At 33.0% G+C, this 23,657-nt stretch overlaps 3 long non-coding RNA genes across 4 annotated transcripts; 1 reads left to right on the forward strand and 2 right to left on the reverse strand.

Moving 5' to 3' along the window:
- Positions 1-2,270: 2,270 nt before the first annotated feature.
- On the reverse strand, positions 2,271-4,535 carry LOC134269890 (uncharacterized). Its single transcript, XR_009992666.1, has 2 exons — positions 4,445-4,535; positions 2,271-2,873 (listed from the first exon to the last, which is right to left on the reverse strand). It is a non-coding gene; the product is annotated as an uncharacterized LOC134269890 (long non-coding RNA).
- Positions 4,536-6,718: 2,183 nt separating this feature from the next.
- On the reverse strand, positions 6,719-19,073 carry LOC134269891 (uncharacterized). 2 transcript variants are annotated; one of them, XR_009992667.1, is made up of 2 exons: positions 18,915-19,073; positions 6,719-7,030 (listed from the first exon to the last, which is right to left on the reverse strand). It is a non-coding gene; the product is annotated as an uncharacterized LOC134269891 (long non-coding RNA). The 2 variants fall into 2 exon arrangements; XR_009992668.1 differs by lacking the exon at positions 18,915-19,073 and adding an exon at positions 17,514-17,569.
- Positions 19,074-22,651: 3,578 nt separating this feature from the next.
- On the forward strand, positions 22,652-23,355 carry LOC134269892 (uncharacterized). Its single transcript, XR_009992669.1, has 3 exons — positions 22,652-22,719; positions 22,823-22,951; positions 23,280-23,355. It is a non-coding gene; the product is annotated as an uncharacterized LOC134269892 (long non-coding RNA).
- The last annotated feature ends 302 nt before the right edge of the window (positions 23,356-23,657 follow it).

The following is a 23,657-nucleotide window of genomic DNA, read 5'->3' on the forward strand; positions in this document are numbered from 1 at the left end:
AAGTACTTGAAAAGAAGATTTTAAAAGATTTCACTATATATTCCTATGTAAAACTTTGGTCAGCCATTTTGGCCCAACCCTAGCCCTGGGGTCATCATTTGAAAAAACTTGAATTTACACTATCTGAGGATGATTCCACATGAGTTTCATCTTTCCTGGCCAAGTGGTTCTTGAGAAGAAGATTTTTAAAGATTTTTCCTATATATTATTATGTAAAAATTTGATCGGCCATTTTGGCCCCACCCTAGCCCCGGGGGTCATGATTTGAACAAACTTGAATCTACTCTACCTGAGGATGATTCCACATGAGTTTCATCTGTCGTGGCCCAGTGGTTCTTGAGAAGATTTTTTAAAAATGCCATTAATTTTTCTCTAATTCATAATTATCTCCCGTTGGAAAAGGGCGTGGCCCTTCATTTGAACAAACTTGAATCCCCTTTACCCAAGGATACTTTGTAGCAAGTTTGGCTGAAATTGGAATAGTGGTTCTTGAGAAGAAGATGAAAATGTGAAAAGTTTGCGACAACGACGACTACGACGACAACGACGACGACGACAGACAACGGAAAAATTGTGATCAGAAAAGCTCACTTGAGCCTTTGGCTCAGGTGAGCTAAAAACAAAAGAAAAACAAGAGGCTCATGGCCCACATCGTTCACCTGAGAAGCTTTGACCATTCTGTTCTAAACCAGATTCCCCCCTTGTAATAAATTTTGTGATCCCCCCCCCCCCCCCAACCCACTGATCATAATTAAGACAATTTGAAATCTACACTAACCCAGGATGCTTTCAAACAAGTTTCATCTTTTCTGGCCCAGTGGTTCTTGAGAAGAACATTTTCAAAGATTTTTCCTTTATATTTCTATGTAAAACTTCGATTCCCCATTGTGGACCCGCCTAACCCCCTGAGGTCATGATTTGAACAATTAAGCTCTTTCTATTGTCTGACTAAAAATGGTCTGATTTATATTTACATTTTAATCTGAGCCAAAATATTGTATATATATCAAGGTAGTAACCATTTAATTTTTTTTTTATCCTGCAACATTACTTTACATGTTACCTCCAAATTGAGCTTCATTCAACTGATCTCAGCACATATTTTCGGTACTAACTAAAATGCCACATGCTATAACACTGCAATATATTTGATGTCACAATGCTTTTAAAATAGAGGAATAATTTTTACGAATACATGCAAAATGCTTATTTATGGCATTGACCAAATATTATTTTACTTCTTCTTAATTAGATCAATGTAAGTGGTGCTTTCATGATAAACATTCGTAACAGGGCTCTCATACCCCCTTTTCTGTCCTGGGGTCAGGGGTCAATAAAACTTGGAAACAAGTGACAATATCTGGGGAATAATATAGGCCTACTAATCTACGTATTTATTCAAGCTTACATGTTCTTCATTAAAACATAATACAATGTATTTTATGTTTCCATTGTTGCAGGTCAGGACCATATGCCCAAATATGATATAATAGTCCGTTTGGGATATAACATCCTAAATGGGATGTAAACTTACAGTGTAAAAAATGAGCATTTTTATTACTTTGGCAATTTTTTCGCAATTTTCATTTTTTGCACTGCACATTTTATATCCATTTAGAATATTATATTCCAAACAGACTATTATATCCCATTTGGGTGAGTGGTCCCAACCTGTTGTAGCTGCAGAACTGTACCTCTCTGAAAAAAATATATAGACAGGCTGGAGAGCTAGACCCATTGAAAAAAATGCATATTTATTGCACACAAAAATGTGTGTATCCGTGTGTTCCTAGCACGTTCTTTCCCTATTTCTACATCAAAACATAATCCCGTACGAAAATTAAGTCACATATTTTCAAAAAAATCCAGGCGTATTTTAATCTAAAATCCTTGTGGAAATCTCTATTGAAATGAATATAATAAAACCAGGCGTATAATGTAAAATACGGGCGTACAGGAGGCGTAATCCTCCCGTATTTTTGGCCGAAATATGCAAATGAGTACGCCTGGAAATTTTAATAATAGAATTACGCCTAGATTTCAAGCATACCCCTAAAAATACGCCTGCAAAATAAATACGCCCGTATTAAAGAATACGCCCGTACAAAAAAAATACGCCTGTACAAAAAATACGCCTGCTTTAATTAGATTTGAATCAAATATTAATTATATTACTGCAATGGGAGCTACAACTATAGCATGAATATAAATGTACAATCAACTTTAGTACAAAGATTTTTGACTACATATGCTAAAAAAGATTAGACAAATTAAGCTTAGCATACATCACTTTTATTTTCTGAATATTTTTCAGTGTGATAAAATGTGAATGAGATTCAAATAAAGGATTGTCATTAAAATTTAAAAAAATCATAATCTTACATTTACTATTTCAAAGCACAGTTACATGTTAGAATTATATTAACCATTTCACAGCATTTTAACATCCAAGGCTGAGTTTTATAGTAAAACAGTTGAAACATTCCAGTAATCACAGTGAATCACAGTTTTGAGAATCATGCCGAGTACTCCTGTCATTCTTTTTACTCCTAAATTGGCATAAAAGATGCAAATCACAAGCGATTCTGTCATTCACGTTTCACATCACATTCCCCAATCACATTTTCATAGATTGAAATATTCACAAAAAGATGTTTGAATGTTTTATAACTGGCATTGCAAACAGTCTTCTTCTTCCTGATGCATTATCTTCCAATGGCTGCAGTTCACTGGCATTATTGCAATAAAATATGGAAAGCTAAATGCTGCTGGTCAACTCTTAATATTGCAATATCTTTTCTCCTTCTCTTATGACCATTTCATCATTCAATCAATTTTTCAACTGTGATAAGGATTTAGATGTAAATCATTTTCTGGAATAAAGTGCCGCGCCACAGCATGATACGCCCGTCAAAAAATTTTCTTGAACAGTTTAGGTGCAAGAAAATCACATCAACCTTGATTCTAAGATTTCGATGATTTTTCCATTCCTTAAAATATTTATCCATCCCCTGTGATGTAGGCATCAATTATAATAAATATTACATCACTGATAGATTTCTGTGCTGGTTGTGTTAGACCTTGTCAAATGCCCATCATCAAATTAGTCTTAACAACTTAATCTATACCAAATTAATTTTGAAAAGAAAAGGCTGGTCATCAAATGACACGTTATAAACTGACCAGCAGTTCTTCTGTCTAATCCCCAAAGGGTACAGATAAGACTGCTTAATTGGAGCGACTGAGACAGCTAACCTTCCTACATTGAACTCATTAATTAATCTTTAACTGGATGCTTGTCTACTCATTACTACCAAGAGATGAATGGGTCTGCACTATCTACTATAATTTTTTTTAAAAAAAACATATAAAATACTCAAAGATTTTTTTTTGTTGAGATTTAATGTCCGAGAGGTTTTAATATGTAATTCATATAGACATGCTGATTCCACCCCACCCCATAAAATTAGTTTTTAAATTAATAATATTACATAATATCAGATTAGTCTATTATGCAATATCAAATTAGTTTTAATTACTTTTCATCAAATTCATTTTAAAACTTAAGCTAGTCAACAAGAGCTATTTTTAATCAAACAGGCTTACCCATTTGGCCAATACTCAAGGGATACAGATAACACCAATGCTCTGTCAGTTTGCTCCTAGCACTCAAAACCCATTAATTTCTCTCTAATTTGACATGCAACTTTCTGTTATCAAAATTCTTCTTGACCAGTGCTTGATAATTACACTCATGGGAGAGGCAGGATTTCTCTGACATACATTATATTTGTTATAGATTGCTGTCAAGTATATGCTTAGAAAAAATAAGTATTTTCTTGATTTAACACTTTTTTACTAAGAACAGTGCAATATTCTTACATTATTTGGGATGTGTAAATGAATAGTAAAAAGACACATTTTTTTTTAAAAAATTCACTTAAATTAAAGGTCACAGTGACCTTGAAGTAGGTCGCGACACACCTTCTACCTAAGATGCATAAACTGGCCAAGTTTGATGATTGTAGGTCTAATGGTTTTCTAGTTATGGGCCAGAAAGAATTTTTCCATAATTGGCTATAACTTCTTAATTAAAGGTCAGAGCGACCTACTTTTTGTGCGCGATACACCTTCTACCCAAGATGCATCAGATGACAAAGTTTGATAATCCTAGGCCTAGTAGTATTAAAATTATGAGCCGGAAACGAAAAAGCTAACAGACAGACAGACGGACGGACACGAAGCCTATAACATAATACGTCCCGTCTTAAGACGGGCGTATAAAAAGAAAAAACACTAGAAAATAATTTATGTAATTCAAAATACTACTGACCCAATTTTCAATCATTAACATCTGGCTCTGCAAATCAAAAGCGAATTCAGCTGTCTTTTATTTTCATAGATAAAAAGTTTCAATGTTAAGCTGTGTTTTCAAAATAATTACCTCTTCTACACCATCTGTGCTTTGTTGTGGCTTTCTCTAATCTCATTGTTCTTGGCATGACCTGCCTGGTGGTTTAAAATTGGCGCAAATACTTGGATTCAGATGCTGTTGTTTACAACCCCCTAGTTTAAGCTAAACAGTTTTATGATTTCTGGATGGGAATGACAAAATTTCAGGTCCATGGGACAAAGTTCTAAAAAAAAAAAATCAGTTTAATTTATGAAAAATAATTGATTTGAATAATATCTAATATAGGTAATTACAAACTAAATGCAATATTGTAATGTATATAATCATGCAATATTTTGTTTTTTGTTTCAGTTATATAATATCATAAAAATGTTTCTTATGTAACTCAATACTTTTTAAAAAAGAGAATGAGTTGACTAAGTTTTTTTGGCTAAGTTGAAAAATCCACCAGAATTTTCAAAAATACGCCTTTTAAAATTTTCTAAGTTTTAAATTCCTTGTGCCAAAGAGACTAAGTAGAAAATACGCCCGGATTTAGAAATTACGCCTAGAAATAAGGAGACGTATTTCTGGCAAAAATACGTGTACGCCTGAAAATGAACCGTATTTTTAAGAATACGTCTCTTGTACGCCAGGATTTGCAAAAAATCCAGGCGTAATACGTCTCTGAATTTCGTTCGGGTTAATTACTACTTTTTAATAGGTCTTCTGGCCCTAAAATTGAGATCATTGAAAATTATTCCTATTTATACTGCCATTTTGATTTGCAAGATAATTCAGTCCAACACGCTTCGTACATATGTAAACTACAAGAGTACTTTTTAGAGGAGTAAGATTTTTTTGAAATCTAGATTTTTGCAACTGAGGTAAGAATTTGGAAGAATTAATCCAGAACGGAGTGCACTTTGTTGTGCGCAATAAATATACATTTTTTTCAATGGGTGGCACAATAGCTCTACGGGATGTCATTAATGTGTATTTTTTCGGAGAGCAACAGATCTGCTGCAGCTAAACCTATTGTTAAAGTATTTTGTTGCCATAAACTTTTAACTACATAAGTAGCAAGTTTAGGCATCATATATATTCAAGACTTGTTTAGGAAAAAAAATAAGTTTAAGTATAATAATTCAAGGATATTCTTTCATAACTTGGTCAGTTTGACAAATTTCTTATTACCTTCACCTATTGGGACTGATAGCTGTAGATGCAACCAAAGTTCCCGGCTCAAAACTGGTGTGATGCCTCGATCAGTCTGGTTTCGTTTTAGATGAACCATGAAAGGGATGTACACAAGATCTCTTGCTCCGTTTCCAGTGCAGAACAAGCGCATATCTGTTTCTTGTTTAGTTACAAATGCTAGTGTGATTACATTGACACCCGCTCTGGATAGAATTAAATAATTTTCGGGCAGATCTATACCCTTAGAGTTAGAGTCCAAATATCTGAGGTGGTAAAAGGTTTGTTTAACACAGTCTTTAAAATAATAAATCGCCGTTTCTTCACAATCTTCACCAAAATCACACATACCCGACGACATCGCTGCCATTTTCCTTCCATGTAAATAATGACTTTTTTACTCTTCATGCACTGAAGAGTTCGAAAAGATCGATAATTCCGGTAAAAAATAAAGAGATTCAAAAGTGTATATCTTGAGATTCATTGTAAATCCAAGAAATTCCTTGAAAGATGTTTTATAAAAATAACTCATTAAAGCAGACAGATAATTATAAACAAAAGTTCACCCGTTGTATCAAACACAGCACTGCGTTTCTCATAGAGATATGAAAAGTCAAATGAATTTTCTCTTATTGTCATGTCATCTTCATCTCCCTCGGGAGATGATGACACATTAAGATTGTATGCCGGAAGTGAAGTCCTAGTGTAAGCCTCCATTACTCTTTCGGGAGTCCTCGATGTTTTACAGAGTTCCAAGTAGCCTGTAAACTGGTTTTCTTTTAGAAGAACTAGCTTAGGAGTGTGTGATCTATTTTCGGTTTAAGCCTATTTGAGGACAAACACCACTAAATGTTTTCCCATAGACTTCCATACAAACTTGAGCCCCTGTCACTCATACATATATTAAATTTCGGGCAAATGGCCTTTTTGTCGTGAAAGTTCGAGATATTGGAAAACAAAACATGCCAGAGAAAATGTACCGTCACGCGGCACTTTTACTTTCAATTTCCATTTGTTTTCAACAAGGTGCGTTTGACACCAAATGAAAATCTCTAACCAAAGGGCACCCCTCCTTTCAAATTTTTACCTGTAACTCCTACATATCTCAAAGAAACCCAAGTCTTGATATTACATTTTTATCAACTTTATTTCACTTGTCAAATACATATCAAGTCTTTTCTCTTATTGACCAATCACGCGCCAGGTAGCATTTTCTCCTCCGCACAACTTTGGGTGTCCAAAATGTCTGCGCCCATGTATTTGTTTATGTAGGGGTTTTTCCTATAGAGTAAAAGAAACATTTATAAAAAGTGGTCAATTTAGTAAATTTAGAACACATATCCATTGCTTATCTCACCTCTTGAATATTGGGACTGACAGTCTTAGCTTAAGTACACCATTGGCTGTTACATTTCACACCCCAGTCAATCAGACCCTCATCTGTAAAACAGAAAAAATGTCAATAAATTGAAGCATTTTTTCTATTTTTCTTTCAAACTTTTAAAATAAAATGATTAATCTCGCATGTGTTTTGCTTGTTTTTCTTATTATCTCTAAAAATTTCTCAAGGTAGATCATGTTAATCATTCAGGGTAGCAGGTACCCGTTATTAATGGAAAATGAAGAAAATCAGCAGGTTTTTGTAAGAAAACGCTGGGTTATGGAAAGAGTGAAATCTAATGTAGATAAAATAATCAATGGAAAGAAAGAGAATTATATGTAGTTCAAATGTACATAAGATTAAAAAAAATCTATCAGCAGTGGGTTGCTGGCATCAGAGAATCAAATACATCCCCACTAAAAAAATTTTAATTTTGAAGGGGGGTGACCTACATTTTAGCCAATTTTCATGGACATTTCATGGAATTGATGTTAAATATGTATATTCTCATGAAAGGCAAAGAATTTCATTTGTATATCATTTCTTATTATTGACATAATTGATAAATTGATTAAATGCCAAGGGCAGATAAATCATATTGTCTGATTGAAAACAGTGCTCAATTGTAAGCAAAGTGCTTAAAGACGTACAACACACTGGGGAAGATAACTCTTGCGATTTCAATTGAACGTTTGACGTGACGTCAAGTTTAACGTCAAAAATAAAGCGTCAAAACGACGAGTAAAACGATCCCGATGTATATCAACCATGAAAGAAAATTGGGATATGGGGCTTGGCTGTGATTGTGCGTACCATACTCAATCAATAAGTATTTTTTTTAATTAACCCGATTAAACTCCGTAAAATAGTTAATACCATCTCTTAATGTTTATTTCATTTCATTTCATATACTATAAATTGATTTTTGATCAAAGCGCAGCATTTTTTTTTATTCTGAAAATTTTATTTTACATTGCCAAAATTTTCATTTTTTTTTTGTACAATTGGCTATATAACATTCCGATTAATGGTCTTCATTACAATTTGTGCATACACGATATAAATCTTGTTTTTCTTCTTTAATTAAATAAAACAACAATAAATAAACAATAAACTTTTTACAATGTAAAATCGATGTTGTTCTCAGACCCTTACTGATCAAAGAGGAACAACTCTAAAAATGTAGGAGATGTTCATTTTCCTCACCTTATTCACGGTTTTCCACAGAATCAGATACATTTACAGCAAGACCTGATAAATCAGAGAATTGAATACTATAGACCTCATATACACAATGTAAGTATAGAATTGAAAAGAATTGTTCACTTGCACTGAAATTATTGCCTGACGTCACGGCGTCAGGCTGTATAAGGATTGATAATTGCTTGATCCGAAACTAATAGATCATACCATGAGAGCTTGATTTTGTGCAAACTGATTTACATTGGAAATCTTTCACCTGCATTTTAAAAGAAACATTTTTCAGGGAAACAATGATTTTACTGATGCAGAATAATGCAGTATTTACTTTGTTTACTCTGTTTGTATGAAACAGATTAATGCCTGTGATTTACCGTTTCAACGTGTCCGTGTATCTTTTTTTCTGCATTTCTATACTACTGGATCAGTCCATTTACATTCTACAAAAGAGGTGAATCGCTCTTTTCGCGCCAAATGTCACGAGTAAGCGATCTTCGAGCCTTTTCTTGGATTGTTCTATTGTATGAATGGGGTGTTAACTTCCATGGAATAATTGTTATTGTAACCTATATCTTCATATGATTCAGAAATTCTGTCTACAAATTTTATCTTATTCCTTAAAACATCATATGAATAGTATGTATCAGAATATGGACATGCAAAACAAAAAAAATGATTTCTCTAATTTGTTTCCCCTCTGTTGGTTTATTCCAAATTTTAATGGACTAGTCCAATCACCACAAACGATCGACGCAGTTCAACCAGATTCCAGACGATTTGACGAAAGAAACCTGTGCGAAATCTTGGATTTCTTTTCCACAAAGGCCTTAATGTTGGTTTTACCTATTTCGTTCTAAAAAAATTATAGTAACCACCTTTCAGAAAAAAAAGAGCAATGAACACAAACTACTACTGTTTACTTCATTGGAGAAAATGCTTTCCTACAACATATGTTTTAGTTATATCAATTCTCTAAAATGTTCACAATGAATGATTTGACAACAGATTTCAAAATAGGTGTGGCTTTTTTTAAATTTAGATCCAGGGGTAGAGCAATCTACCTCCAGAAAAGGCAATCGCATCATCTCGGGTCTTTTCGTCAGAGGTCGAAAAACAAACTCGAATGTATCAACTTCATCGGATGTTAAAAATTTACACATTTCCTGTTCATAGTAAAAACGGAGTTAGAAGTCCCTTCTATAGTAATTTTAGATAATATCATTACATTGAATAAAGTTAACTCCATATTCCACAAAAAATAGGTCTATATACATCATCCATGGTTTTATTTCAAAGTTTGTAAAAAAGGGGGGGGGGGTGTCATGGCGTATAAATTAACAATACAATTGTGGTCTTCTTCCCTAGATAAGGCCCGAGGAGTGGGACCGAGGAGTTGCGATTAGCAGAAAACCCACATTGTTAGACGTCGGTCACGATGTTGGTGTCAAAAGGTCAAAAATCGCTATTGCGGCGGCATTTGTCCTATTTTCATGATTTTAAAACAATTCACCATATGAAAACTATATATCATTCGGTCGGTATTTGTATACTTAATACATTTTAACAAAAATATTGTTAAAAAAATTCCATTTAACCAATATATTAATTCGTTTATTCAGTCAATTACGTCAAAAACGCATGTAGACGGGTAACAGGAGCGTCGCACATGCAATAACAAAATTTTGATAACTTCCATAAAACAAACAATACAAACATAAAATTTGGCAGAAAAATTCAAAATATGATGTAATTGATGTAAATTCTAGCAATTGTGATGTTATTCAATCCGTATGTTCTGAACGCGTTTCTCAGAATCCAAGACAGAGGTGTAGACGCGCGTAAATCGACGAAATATGGGATACACATAAAAAGTCTTCGGTTACTTAAAAAAATAATTTCATGAGCTTAATCAATTTTGAAATTGCATCTCAATGATCCTTTTTGTGTGCAAGGAAGCATATTTTAAATTAGACGGATCGTTTTTGTGGATATGTATGTTGGGTTTCTGCTATTAAGCCGATTTATTTTGAATATATGGAATAAGATGGCGTGTCACAAAGTTTGGAGGTTCATCAATGTCACAGAGTTTTTAAGATTCGTAAAATCCCCAATTTTGTAATGCTGGGTGAAAAATTAATGTTGAAATTTATTTTAAATTCTACAAAATGTTGCCATGTTATTAAGGAAAAGTCCTCTAGACAGAATTTTAACTTGCGGCATCTTAAATTTTGATAATAATTGCCATGTCACATATATGTACAACATGTAGCTATATGTCACAATTGAATTTTACGGCAAAAACGTCACATTTAAATGCTACACTCCATGAATTACTTTAGTGTTAAGAATTAATTTTTCTAATTTACTACAAAACAACATTTATTACTAAATGTGCAAAATCAAAACTTTACGTAGATATGAAAATTAATTGATTCTATAAAGAAGTATTTGTTTTAGAGGGGTTTTACAAAGTCAACAATAAATGTCACACATTGCCCAAAAGTAATAAATCTAACTATAATTGTATGAATGTTGTGACATAAATCGTATAAGTAGTCATTAAAAATAGACATATTGAAAATTAGAGGATTTTTATGAAATGTGCATCTCTTCAAAAAGTTATTGGTATATTCCAAATTAATTTCAATGGAATGGTGACAAAATCCTACCAAAAAATAAAAGTCAACATGTTATGTCACAGACGTAAAAATATGGCGTTTTGACGTACGTTATTACGTTCAATGCATAAAATGTAATCTAAAACGTCAAAAGATTTTTTTTCTCTCCAAAATTTTACTCTTATAGCTAATGAGCCTGATATGGATAAAAGAAAACTATACCAATAATGATTAATTTTAAGAATAATTTTAAGTTTTGAAAGTTGTATTAATATATAGAAGCAAAACATGTACACTATATACTAGTACACTGTATCAGTATATATCCTTGTCAAAAATCTGTACAATAGTACCATTCAGAGTTCGAATAAAGACACCAGAAAAAAATCAATCAAACCAAAATTTATGTAAGGGTGTGATTTCAAATTTGAATTACCTGACAGTAAAGTGTGTCAACTCTATTTGATGCTGGCGTAAACTGTTCTATACATGGCGGGTTTACATTGAATAGTCCAATATTGAATAAGGGTTAGGGGGTGTTGGAAGTTGTAATGTAGATAAAGTATCAGGTTTTCACTTCATAATTTGAAAATTAATTCTTTTTGTCATTAACCCGGTAGCATCGTATGAAATAAAACAAAGTTGTTTTTTATCATGTTAAAAAAAAGGTGTTTACATTCGAAATTGACGACATTCTGAAACAGGTTATGGCGAAATAAAGCTAGTTTCTTGCAATTTTTCTTTCATTAGAACCTAACCCGCTTTTTCATCCAATAAGCTGCTACTAAATTTTCTATCACTTAATTGTTAAGATTTTATGTCTATGCAGTAACTCCACGGGCTGACTAATTAGCAAATGAAAAAGCGAAATAGGTTCTAAGTAAATTAGATCACATTAATTCGCTCCCTCCGCCCCTTCTTAACCACTAAAATTTTACTTAATATGATCTATTACATAAAAATATTTTTCATTAATATATTGGGTCATAAGCTATAGCTAGTGACGTAGCATCCTTTGTGAAAGTGGGGGGGTGTGGGGGAGGGGTGCAGCCGGATATAAATATTACTTACCAAAAAAAAGTTGTCAAGCCAAAAGAAAAGAGAAATTTTGTTTGCCCAAACTCGAAAATCCTATTTCATTTGGGTGGGGGTGGGGGGTTGAAGGCGAACATCTTTCAACGCAAACTTCTTAGTATCAAATTTTCTTTTCTTCATACAATTACTACATTACCCTTATATTATTTTGCCAAAATGGGGGGGGGCTTTGAATGAACATTTCAATAGTAAAAGTTATTTTAAAATAAATGGGGGGGGGGGCACGACCCCTTGTTACGTGCCTGTTAGCAATGTTCTTTCTTCCTTTTTCATAATTTATTTAGTAATAATTTATTTAGTAATGTTTCATTTTTTCTTAACTTTTTAAAAATGCTTTTAAACTCATTTAAACTGACCAAAATGGTACTAAGTAACCATTCATTTAATCAAAGTCTAGTTTATCTCCATATCCTTCATGTATGGGAAAGGATAATGACTCTATACAATCTCCTTAATCTGATTAAAATCTGACCCCGCCGGCACCAAAATTCCTCAGCATCAACATACATTAATTATTAATTAAATCTGAATCTTAATGAAAGCATACTCAAAACGCTCTTTGAATCACTCTTTTACTTCCATTTATAAGTATGAAAAAGGCATACAATCACAAAAACAGGTAAACTGCATAGATATCCAAAGGAGTATGAAACCTACGATCGTTGATCTGTGTGCTAGGCACATACGTTGCAACGCATAAAAAAGGGGGGATGAAAAGGGGGGAGAGGAGAAAACTGAAATATTTTTCGAATAAATGCAACTGAAGCCTCTAAACTGCACTTCATCAAAAATTCTTTTATGGACAAGTTAAAGTGAGGGAGAGGTCAATTCTCAGAATCGATTCCTCTCCTTTTTTTAAATTGAATTATTTGAAATATTTAGATCTACTGTTAGATACAGGTACTCAGTATGTAAGGGTCTGAGTGATGGTGGAGGTTAAAGATGGGATGGGAATAGGGACTTTAAACGAAAAAAAAAATTTTATTAAATGCTAAATCAGCAACATATCTACGATCATACAATTTACTGAAAACAAAGGAGTGGTTTTGCGCCTACTGATATGATATGGAATTGTTTTGAATTTATATCAATAAAATAAAAAGCATGTAAATTTAAAATGCAATGTCGAACAAGTTTATTTTTCCTACCATGCATGTATTTTCAATGAACTGCATTATATAATTGGCGGCATTACTGGATTATTTTTTCCTTCATAAAAAATGTAAGCAAAAAAGTAACGTCAAATTAATTTTCTAGAACTTCACGTAAAATAACGTCATTTTGACGTTACCGAAAATGACACCAACACCGTGCGCAACGTCTTAACTATTCTGTTAACAACTCTTCAGAATGCAGTAAAAGCATCGTTCTTCTACAAGTTAAATAATTAAATATTTTTACAAGGTTCTCAAATAAAGACATATTTCAAACACAAAAAAGTATTCCTCAAAAGGTTTATCACTTCTCTACAGATATTGATTGATTAAGTCAGGCAAGCTTTTTGAAAAGCTGTTACTTGTCTACATTTATGAATATCCTATTGCAGCAAATCGTAACTTTGACTTTCTGTCAACAATGTCGGTTCGCATTTCCTCGAATCAAAACAAAACGTAGCCTATAAGATTAAAAAAAATATATCAATGTGGGATTTGATATAAATTGAAACAGATGAAGAGTTTAACGTTTGATATTTTGGAGTTAATGTGGACAAATACGGAATTTTCATTTTAACTTTAGAAGCAACGACATTGAAAGAAATGCGTACAATATCATGAGGGGTGTATGTACATCTGATGCAAATGTCGATGTATCCCGACGGCCACATACTGTCTCGTTTGAAATAATGACATGAAAGAAACTACAATTATTGCCTGACGTCACGGCGTCAGGCTGTATAAGGATTGATAATTGCTTGATCCGAAACTAATAGATCATACCCAGAGAGCTAGATTTTGTGAAAGCTGATTTACATTGGAAATCTTTTACCTGCATTTTAAAAGAAACTTTTTTCCAGGGAAACAATGATTTTACTGATGCAAAATAATGCAGTATTTACTTTGTTTACTCTGTTTGCATGAAACAGATTATTCCATGTGATTTACCGTTTCAACGTGTCCGTGTTTCTTTTTTTCTGCATTTCTATACTACTGGATCAGTCCATTTATGTTCTACAAAAGGGGTGAATCGCTCTTTTCGCGCCAAATGTCACGAGTAAGCGATCTTCGCGCCTTTTCTTGGATTGTTCTTTTGTATGAATTGGGGTGCTAACTTCCATGGAATTAAATAAAGTTGTTATTGTAACCTCCATCTTCTTATGATTCAGAAATTCTATCTACAAATTATATCTTATTCCTTAAAACAACATATGAATAGTATGTATCAGAATATGGACATGCAAAACAAAAGAAATAATTTCTCTAATTTGTTTCCCCTCTGTTGGTTTATTCCATATTTTGATGGACTAGTCCAATCACCACAAACGATCGACGCAGTTCAACCAGGTTCCAGACGATTTGACGAAAGAAATTACCTGTGCGAAATCTTGGATTTCTTTTCCACGAAGGCCTTAATGTTGGATTTACCTATTTCGTTCTCAAAAAATTATAGTACCCACGTTTCAGAAAAAAAAAAGATCAATGAACACAAACTACTACTGTTTACTTCATTGGAGAAAATGCTTTCCTACAACATATGTATTTAGTTATATCCATTCTCTAAAATGTTCACAATGAATGATATGACAACAGATTTCAGAATAGGTGTAGCTTTAAATTTAGATCCAGGGGTAGATCAATCTACTTGCAGAAAAGGCAATCGCATCATCTCGGGTCTTTTCGTCAGAGGTCAAACTCGAATGTATCGACATTATCGGATGTTAAAAATTTATACATCAGTTACCTGTTCATAGTAAAAACGGAGTTAGAAGTCCCTTCTATAGTATATTTTAGATAATATCATTACATTGAATAAAGTTAACTCCATTTTCCACAGAAAATAGGTCTATATACATCATCCATGCTTTATTTCAAAGATTGTGAAAAGGGGGGGTGTCATGGCGTATAAATTAACAATACATTTGTGCTCTCCTTCCCTAGATAAGGCCCGAGGAGTGGGACCGAAAAGTTGCGATTGGCAGAAAACCCACATACATTAACCATTCTGTTAACAACTCTTCAGAATGCAGCAAAGGCATCGTTCTTTTACAAGTTAAATGATTAAATATTTTTACAAGGTTCTCAAATAAAAAGACATATTTCAAACACAAACAAGATGCCCAGGGGCCACATTGCTCACCTGAGCAATTGGCTAGGAAAAAGCACACATCAGATCAGAACTGAAAGTTTACTGAGGATTGGGGCTTGAATTTTAACCCCCAGGGGATCATGATTTGAACAAAGCTTGAATCCACACTACCTAAAGATGATTCCCTTTAAATATCACTAAGCACTGCTTTCAAGTACTAGAAAAGAAGATTTTAGAAGGTTTCCCTAGATATTCCTATGTAAAACTTTTATCGGCCATTTGGCCCCACCCTACCGCCGGGGGTACTGATTTGAACAAACTTGAATCTACACTACCTGGGGATGATTCCACAGCAGTTTCATCTTCCCTGTCTCAATGGTTCTTGAGAAGAAGATTTTTCCTATATATTCCTATCTTAAACTTTGATCGGCTATTTTGGCCCCAACATAAACCCGGTGGTCATGATTTGAACAAACTTGAATCTACACTACCTGAGGATGATTTCAAATGAGTTTCATATTTCCTGACCCAGTGGTTCTTGAGAAGATTTTTAAAGATTTTTCATATATATTCCTATGTAAAACTTTGAGCAGCCATTTTGGCTCCATCCTACACCTGGGGGTCATGATTTGAACAAACTTGAATCTACACTACCTGAGGATGATTTCATATGATCATCATCTTTCCTGACCCAGTGGTTCTTGAGAAGAAAATTTTTAAAGATTTTTCCTATATATGTAAAACTTTGATCGGCCATTTTGGCCCCACTCTACCTCTGGGGGTCATGATTTGAACAAACTTGAATCTACTCTACCTGAGGATGATTCCACATGAGTTTCATCTTTTCTGGCCCAGTGGTTCTTAAGAAGAAGATTTTTAAAGATTTTTCCTATATATTCCTATGTAAAACTTTGATCGGCCATTTTTGCCCCACCCTACCCCTGGGGGTCATGATTTGAACAAACATGAATCTACACTACCTGAGGATGATTCCACATGTGTTTCATCTTTTCTGGCCCAGTGGTTATTGAGAAGAAGATTTTTTAAAAATGCCATTATTTTTTCTATAATTCATTATTATCTCCCCTTGGAAAAGGGCGTGGCCCTTCAAATGAACAAACTTGAATCCCCTTTACCCAAGGCTACTTTGTAGCAAGTTTGGTTGAAATTGGCCCAGTTGTTCTTGAGAAGAAGATGAAAATGTGAAAAGTTAACGACAACGACGACGCCAACGACTACGACAACGACAGACAACGGACAAATTTTGATCAGAAAAGCTCACTTGAGCCTTTGGCTCAGGTGAGCTAAAAAGTATTGCTCAAAAGGTTTATCACTTCTCTTACAGATATTGATTGATTACGTCAGGCAAGCTTTTTGAAAAGCTGTTACTTGTTCCATTTATATCACAGGAGAGTTGATATACACCATTTTTATAATGAAGAAAATTAAAGAAATAAAATTAAAAATCAACATATTCAAGTTCAAGAAAACTTGAATTCGTATCCAGATTTCATGTGATATGGAATGCATAACGCATACGTAGATGGACTAAACACTAAAATCTTTCAGTAATTTTTTCCTGATACACTGTACATATAAAAAGAGTAATCAATATTTATTCTTAAAAACTAATGCATACCTCCGGGATTTTTGACGAAATACCAGTATATTTGCATTGTAAACGATGTTTCGTCAAACGCTAATGGTCTGCGACGCAAAAAAGGAAGGGGTGGGGGTGAAAGGGGTATTCAAAAATTGCCTAAAAATCTACATTTAAATACGCTTTACACATGAGAACTTTTAAATTTGTAAGTTAATATATTTTTGAAGCAAAAGCAATATTCCATTTTATTTTTTTTAAATGTGTATTTGTAGATTCATATAACAAAGTGATCGACCCCCGTCTGAAAGACGCGCGGGAACGTGATTTATTGAGAAAGGGGGAGGGGGTAATTTTCCGCTATTAAATCAAAACTGGTCGTACAAAAATTATATAAAAAATTATGAAGATTATTTTTACTACCAGCTACCTAAAGAAAGTTTTTTACCAAAATTAAACGACAGGTTTTTTCACAAAAAAAATTGAATTTGAAATATACGCAATTTTCAAGGCTTAGAAAATTCATAGTTTTTCAGTTTAAGGTCTTTAAAAATTGTTTTGATGATATGTATGTCAAAAAAAAATATGCATACATGCAGTAGATATAGTCATGTACTAGATATACAAAAATAACGAAAATTAAACGACAGGAATTTTTTGGGGTAGGTGTGTTGTACATCCTTAAATAACTGCAGTTCTGAAGAAATTTATTTTCTAATAATCTATCAAAAGTTCTAAATAACTTAAATATTAAGAGATTAACTAGATTTTCTAGGAAAACCATACCTTGGAACTCTTAATGAAAGCAAAGGGACCATCCTGAGAGTGTCCATGTGTTGTTCATTGTAAGAGGAGAGGGTTCATTAATCTCCTCCTTCTTGGCAATGCATCGCTGAAATACATTTTATTTTATAAAAGCATACTGATAAATGCATGTAGTAGCTTATATTATATTTTTTTATTATTTACACCATCTTTTGAATTTTTTATAAGCATTAGTGATGAAATAGCTTTAAAATATTCATGTTTAAATAGAATTTACTGAGATAATTATTTTTAAAAATATCGAAGAAATTGAAAAAAAATAACTGCAGATAAGCATGACTCTTGTTGTTGAAATAAACCACATTTTAAAAAAATTCCTTCATATTCCAGAATCATTATCTAGAGTACAACCCCCCCCTCTCTTTTCTGCAGAATAACAAGATTGGATATGGCAAAGAGGAAGGATATTCAGACACTTTTTTCATCATTTCTGCAATAATAATTTTGCAAATTTCTTTGATTTTCAATGTATTTTCTGCTAAAATATATTTTACAGTAATCTAAATTAAATTTCCTACTAGTAATCTCTAAGTTTTCCCCAAACTATAATTTTTATATCAAGCCAGCACTGATTACATGACTGAAATTGGCTTTGTTGCTGGATTAGGCCCCTTAAGTAAAAACAAAGTAACCTAATTACTTAACAGCAGTCTAATTTTGTTATAAATTATTCAATCAACTCTAATTTACACAAATTTGAAAGAGGATTAGTCAATCTGTTCCAATGTCTGCACTCATAAAATAAATGGATTTAAATGAATTTCTCAAACTGCGAGGGGGATATTCATATGTTCTGTGTATTGATGATGCCCATAAACATCAATATTGTATTATTTACAATATTCACAGCAAATTTCAGCAGAAATATTTATTTAAAATTATTTACATGTACATTTATTGAAAATATGAGAGCTAGGGCAAAATTTTTTGCATTTTTTCACCATGTGCAGCCCCCATTGTGGACCTCAATTTACCCAAACCCTCTATTTTTTTTAAGAAATAGTAAAAACTAATTAAAATATGATCTCAATGCCAAAAAAATAGGAACTGATTTATTTTTTGGCTGTAATCAATGTTTTTCCATGAAATACATACCTATTCTATTGGACAAACACCACCACTAAATGTTTTCCCATAGACTTCCATACAAACTTGAGCCCCTGTCACTCATACATATATTGAATTTCGGGCAAATGGCCTTTTTGTCGTGAAAGTTCGAGATATTGGAAAACAAAACATGCCAGAAAAAATATACCGTCACGCGGCACTTTTACTTTCAATTTCCATTTGTTTACAACAAGGTGCGTTTGACACCAAATGAAAATCTCTAACCAAAGGGCACCCCTCCTTTCAAATTTTTACCTGTAACTCCTACATATCTCAAAGAAACCCAAGTCTTGATATTACATTTTTATCAACTTTATTTCACTTGTCAAATACATATCAAGTCTTTTCTCTTATTGACCAATCACGCGCCAGGTAGCATTTTCTCCTCCGCACAACTTTGGGTGTCCAAAATGTCTGCGCCCAAATGTCTGCGCCCATGTATTTGTTTATGTAGGGGTTTTTCCTTGAAAGCCAAGGAAAATTTAGAAAAGAAGTACGATGCTTATAAATATCTATAGTTTCGGTGTGTCGTATATATATTGATCCTCAGTACTATGCCTTATTACAATTGTAAATGGGTAAGCCACACAAGGAGAATCGACAATGACGTGATTTCTATATATAGATTTGTTGACGGGAAGGGAAAACTGGTTCTCGCACAAAAGTAGATTCTGCAAAAAAAACAAGTAGAGCTTTTCAAAAAAGCTTACCGTCTTTAGCAACAATTTTAAACAGTAAACAGATCTACACTTAACAGGCCGTATAATTCTTTTGAATTTCTTGATTTTGTATTTCTAAATTAGCTTTTTACGGGCATTAGCCCTACCACGGTTGTCGCTCGGTCATCTCCGTAAACTTTGACTGGCCGAGAGCTTTCGGCAAACCTCGACTGATTCCCATTCACTCTTCAAACAAGAAAGGGGAAAAGAATAATAACAAATTGTAAAGCCTGCAAGCAATAACTATCAAATTTTATTTATAATGAAATTAAAGAGACCTTTTTATTTATTGCTATAAAAAGACATCATGTTATTAAGAAATAATTACTGCTCATTTTGTTGTTCGTTTTGTCATTTTTTTAAGATTGGAAAACTTGCAAAATTGTTAAGTCGTACGAAAAATAGATCATCAGAAAGTTATCTCCCTTGCCTTGAACAGCATTTCAACCAATGAAATAAATGAAAATTTTCTAATCATGGAATTTCTACCAATCACAAAAGAGAGGAAGTGTATAGTCCAAAGACTGTAAAAAACTTCAACTATACAATACCGTCTTCCTTGGAAGACGGTAATGAATGAAGAGTGGTCAACGCTAATTTTATGTTAATTTTTTAGTCTGTAATTGGATTTATTAAATTAATTCCTGTCAAACTTTAATGATTAGCTGCTTTTAAATGAATGATAATTATTGTTGATAATTCCGTATTGTGTTAAGAAAATATAGTTCAAGCAGAATCAAGGAAAGTATTTGAATTTAAGTAAATTGTAAACACCCAGAACCACAAAGACCGCTAGAATGAAATTTCACGAAAAATCGCCTTGGGTGCTCTCGCAGACGTCCATGCTTTCCATATATATATATATATACTGCGGCCAAAAGAAACTGCGTACTTTACTGTGGAGTTTGCTGAATAAGTCATTTGGGAACTTCAGGTGTAATAATCCATATATTCATTGCATTAAAATATCTCCCTTTCTGTTTTATTTCTTTGACATTATTGATACCAAAGAGATGATATTTCAGGCTTTCTGGAAAGGCAAACTTGTAAAACATTTTGAATTTCCCAAATGAATAAGATCTGGTAAACAAAATTCAACTATAAACAAAAAAGTTAAACTTATTAATTCAACATGGAACACAAAATTTTTCAAAATCATTGTTTTATTTTATTTTTTTGAAGGGCTTATAAAAGTGCTATTTTTCCTTGAAAATCCAACCCACCAGTGGGCTATAAATAGATTCGGGGCTATCTCGATTAGGAGGGCACCTTTGTTGAATTTTTTTTCACAATAGTTTCATAGGTCCATTCTCTTCAAAATTATGTATTTAGAATCATCTTTTTAAAATGTGACTTGTGTGACAAATTTTAATTTTGCATGATTTTCTCGTAGACTCGCTCTTAAGAATATAGGTTTGTTGAGCCAAATATCCGCTTGGGCAATATGTTCCTCCAGGTAGGATGCATTTTCAGCGGTAACGATTTGGGCAAGTCATTGCTGTGGGTATGGATTAAGGTTTTATATTATATGGAAAAGAAAACAGAACAAAACACGATAAAGCAGCAGATAATTTTCGTTAACATGTTACCTTTATTAAAGGGTGTGGTTGTGGGGGGGGGGTGAAATTTTGAAGAAACTTGATTTTTTGCGCTCGATGTCATAGGTTTTGGTGCTTGGGTTCAACTAATAACCCCAAAACCCTGAGTACAGGATGGCACTAAATACAGGCCCAGGACCGGAATGATACCTCGAAAAGCCGCCGTACTATAAAGCTTAATGGCACTTTGATAAATGGATTTAACCTTAAGTGGTTAAATCACATTAACTTTAAAATGGTTGTTCAATAAGCGAGGACATTGCTTAATGCCAATTTGATTGAAACTAAAGCAGAAGAAGCAGTTTACTGAGAACAATCCCATATACAAAAGAGACATCGGTATACCTTAGCCGGTTGTATTTCCTCTATTTCTGTAACATGACAACTAATTCATGAAATAGACGGAGATTACGAACAGTATCCAATATCAAAGTCAATATAACAAAACACAATAGGGGACAGAGCAACCAGGGACCTCCAAAACATCAGAGGTTGGATCATGTGCCATGGAGGAGTGAGCATCCCCTGTCAACCGGTCACACCCGCCGCGTGTGCTTCTTGTCATGATAGGGAAATAACGCAGAAATCCGTCATCATCTCAGTGTATATATATAGGACTAACAATAAGTATGAAAAACGTCAGTCAGCATTTGACTCAATGATAAATTATATTTGTTGACGAGGTCAATGTATCGACTGTATAACTTTCAAAATGATGACTTTTAACGAAACTCATATTATTTCTGTGGTTTCACAAACTTGTTTATCAGTAATTAGATATACCAGTATTCAAATACAGAAAAAGTTAGTTATATTGATTGAAGACTATTAAGAAAAAAAAAAATGCAAAAACATGATGTCCAGTTAAGAAAATAAAACTGATTGTCTTGAAGTAACACGTTATTTAAAGAAGTCAAAATATAGCAATGTTTCATTTTAGTTGCATAAGTTGAAATATAATAATTAAAATGATGTTTATAGAGATCAAATATTTGATTGTAACGGAAACATGTAAGTACAGACTTAAAAATTTTAGATCGTTCTGGAAATCATAAATCAAACAAGGAAATGCTATGATATTGTAAAATTTCTAAGATGGGTCTCACTCTATATACCACGTTGATGCATATTGAATACTTTTTATTGCACTGTTTTCTTGTTACTACAGCACAGATATGCGGAGGGTAAGGAGGAATTTAAATCTGTATATATTGTAACAATGATATATTATATAAAACAAAAGAAACGGTAAAGGCATTGGGGGAAATTGATTGTTGAATGCCAATGATTTAAAATTAGTTTGTTGTCATCGTTTTTGTTTTTATTAATTTTTTAAGGAAATATTTTCTAATTACAGTTATAGGCCCCTAGATAAATTCTTAATTATGAACAGAATATGAATGGTAAAAACAATATTTGAGTCCTAATACATGTACATATGAATATTTTGCTTACCAGGTTAGTTGGAAAAACATGTTGCAGTGGATATATATGGAACAAGGCATTGAAGCAATGCATACGTTTGTATCTTTATAATAGTTTAATATTTCAGTCGTATTAAGGAACTGTCAAATACTGATTTATTTGTTTATTCCATGTCTTTATATCCGTTTTCAGCTTGTGCGAAGGGTTATTTTGGTCACGGTTGCAGATTAGCTTGTCCACCTCCCTATTACGGTGTCCTGTGCCTGTCCATGTGCAATTGTTTGGTTGAAAAATGCCACCATGTTTACGGCTGCAATGGTATTTATTCATATTCTTAAGAATATATCCTCGTTTAATTGCTATCTGAAAATTAAAATGATAAAATTCGATACAATTATTTAAAAAAAATATATGCAAATAGTTGGTTGTGAATATGGAAAGTTGGGTTATAATTGTGAGAAGACCTGTCGATACCCTAGCTATGGTGACGAATGCCAATTACAATGCAACTGTACCAAAGAACATTGTGATCCCTCTAAAGGATGTAAAGGTATAATTTAAAGGAAAAAAAACAGTATTTTACTTATACATGTACATTGTGAATCTACCAGGCAGAAAGTATTTATTTTTCTTTCCCTTTCTATCTGGGTCATTTTAGATTAAGAAAATAGTGTAACGAAACAAAAGCAGATTTTTTTCAGTTAAACTTGAAAGTGGTTACATACATATATATTTTTTATTATTGTTCAAATGTTAAAAAGCATTAATTTTTCTCTCGATGAATGATTTATACTAAGTTAATGTGTAGTACGCTTTTTTTTGCTACTTGTATTTGCAATTTTTGATGGTCAAAATATTTTTTATCGCTTGTTTATTAGCTGAAAATACCACACCATATCACCTAAAATCATCAGCTACTCTTCTAACATCATCAGAAGTATTTCCAGCTCCAACTAAAGGACCAGACACCTCGGCTGTATCAGAATCTAGTCTGGAGAGAACCCAGGAGGGTATATTTCAATATCATATACATCTTACAGTACTGTTTTAAATGTAAAATAAGTTCGAACAATAAATTAAATGGATAAATATATAGCACACAAATGATAATAATCACCAAAATCAAACAACAAATTATTAAAACTATCGAAAGAAAACAATATTTTCAATAGTAAAGAAAAATATTCTAAAGTTGCTCTTATAGATATTTCGCAAGGAACGAATGATTTTTGTTTGAAAAAAAATGGACGGCTGTA

Source organism: Saccostrea cucullata, unplaced genomic scaffold, assembly GCF_032062105.1.
Source record: "Saccostrea cucullata isolate Sc308-1 unplaced genomic scaffold, CSIRO_AGI_Scuc_v1 ctg1807, whole genome shotgun sequence".
Taxonomy (NCBI): domain Eukaryota; kingdom Metazoa; phylum Mollusca; class Bivalvia; order Ostreida; family Ostreidae; genus Saccostrea; species Saccostrea cuccullata.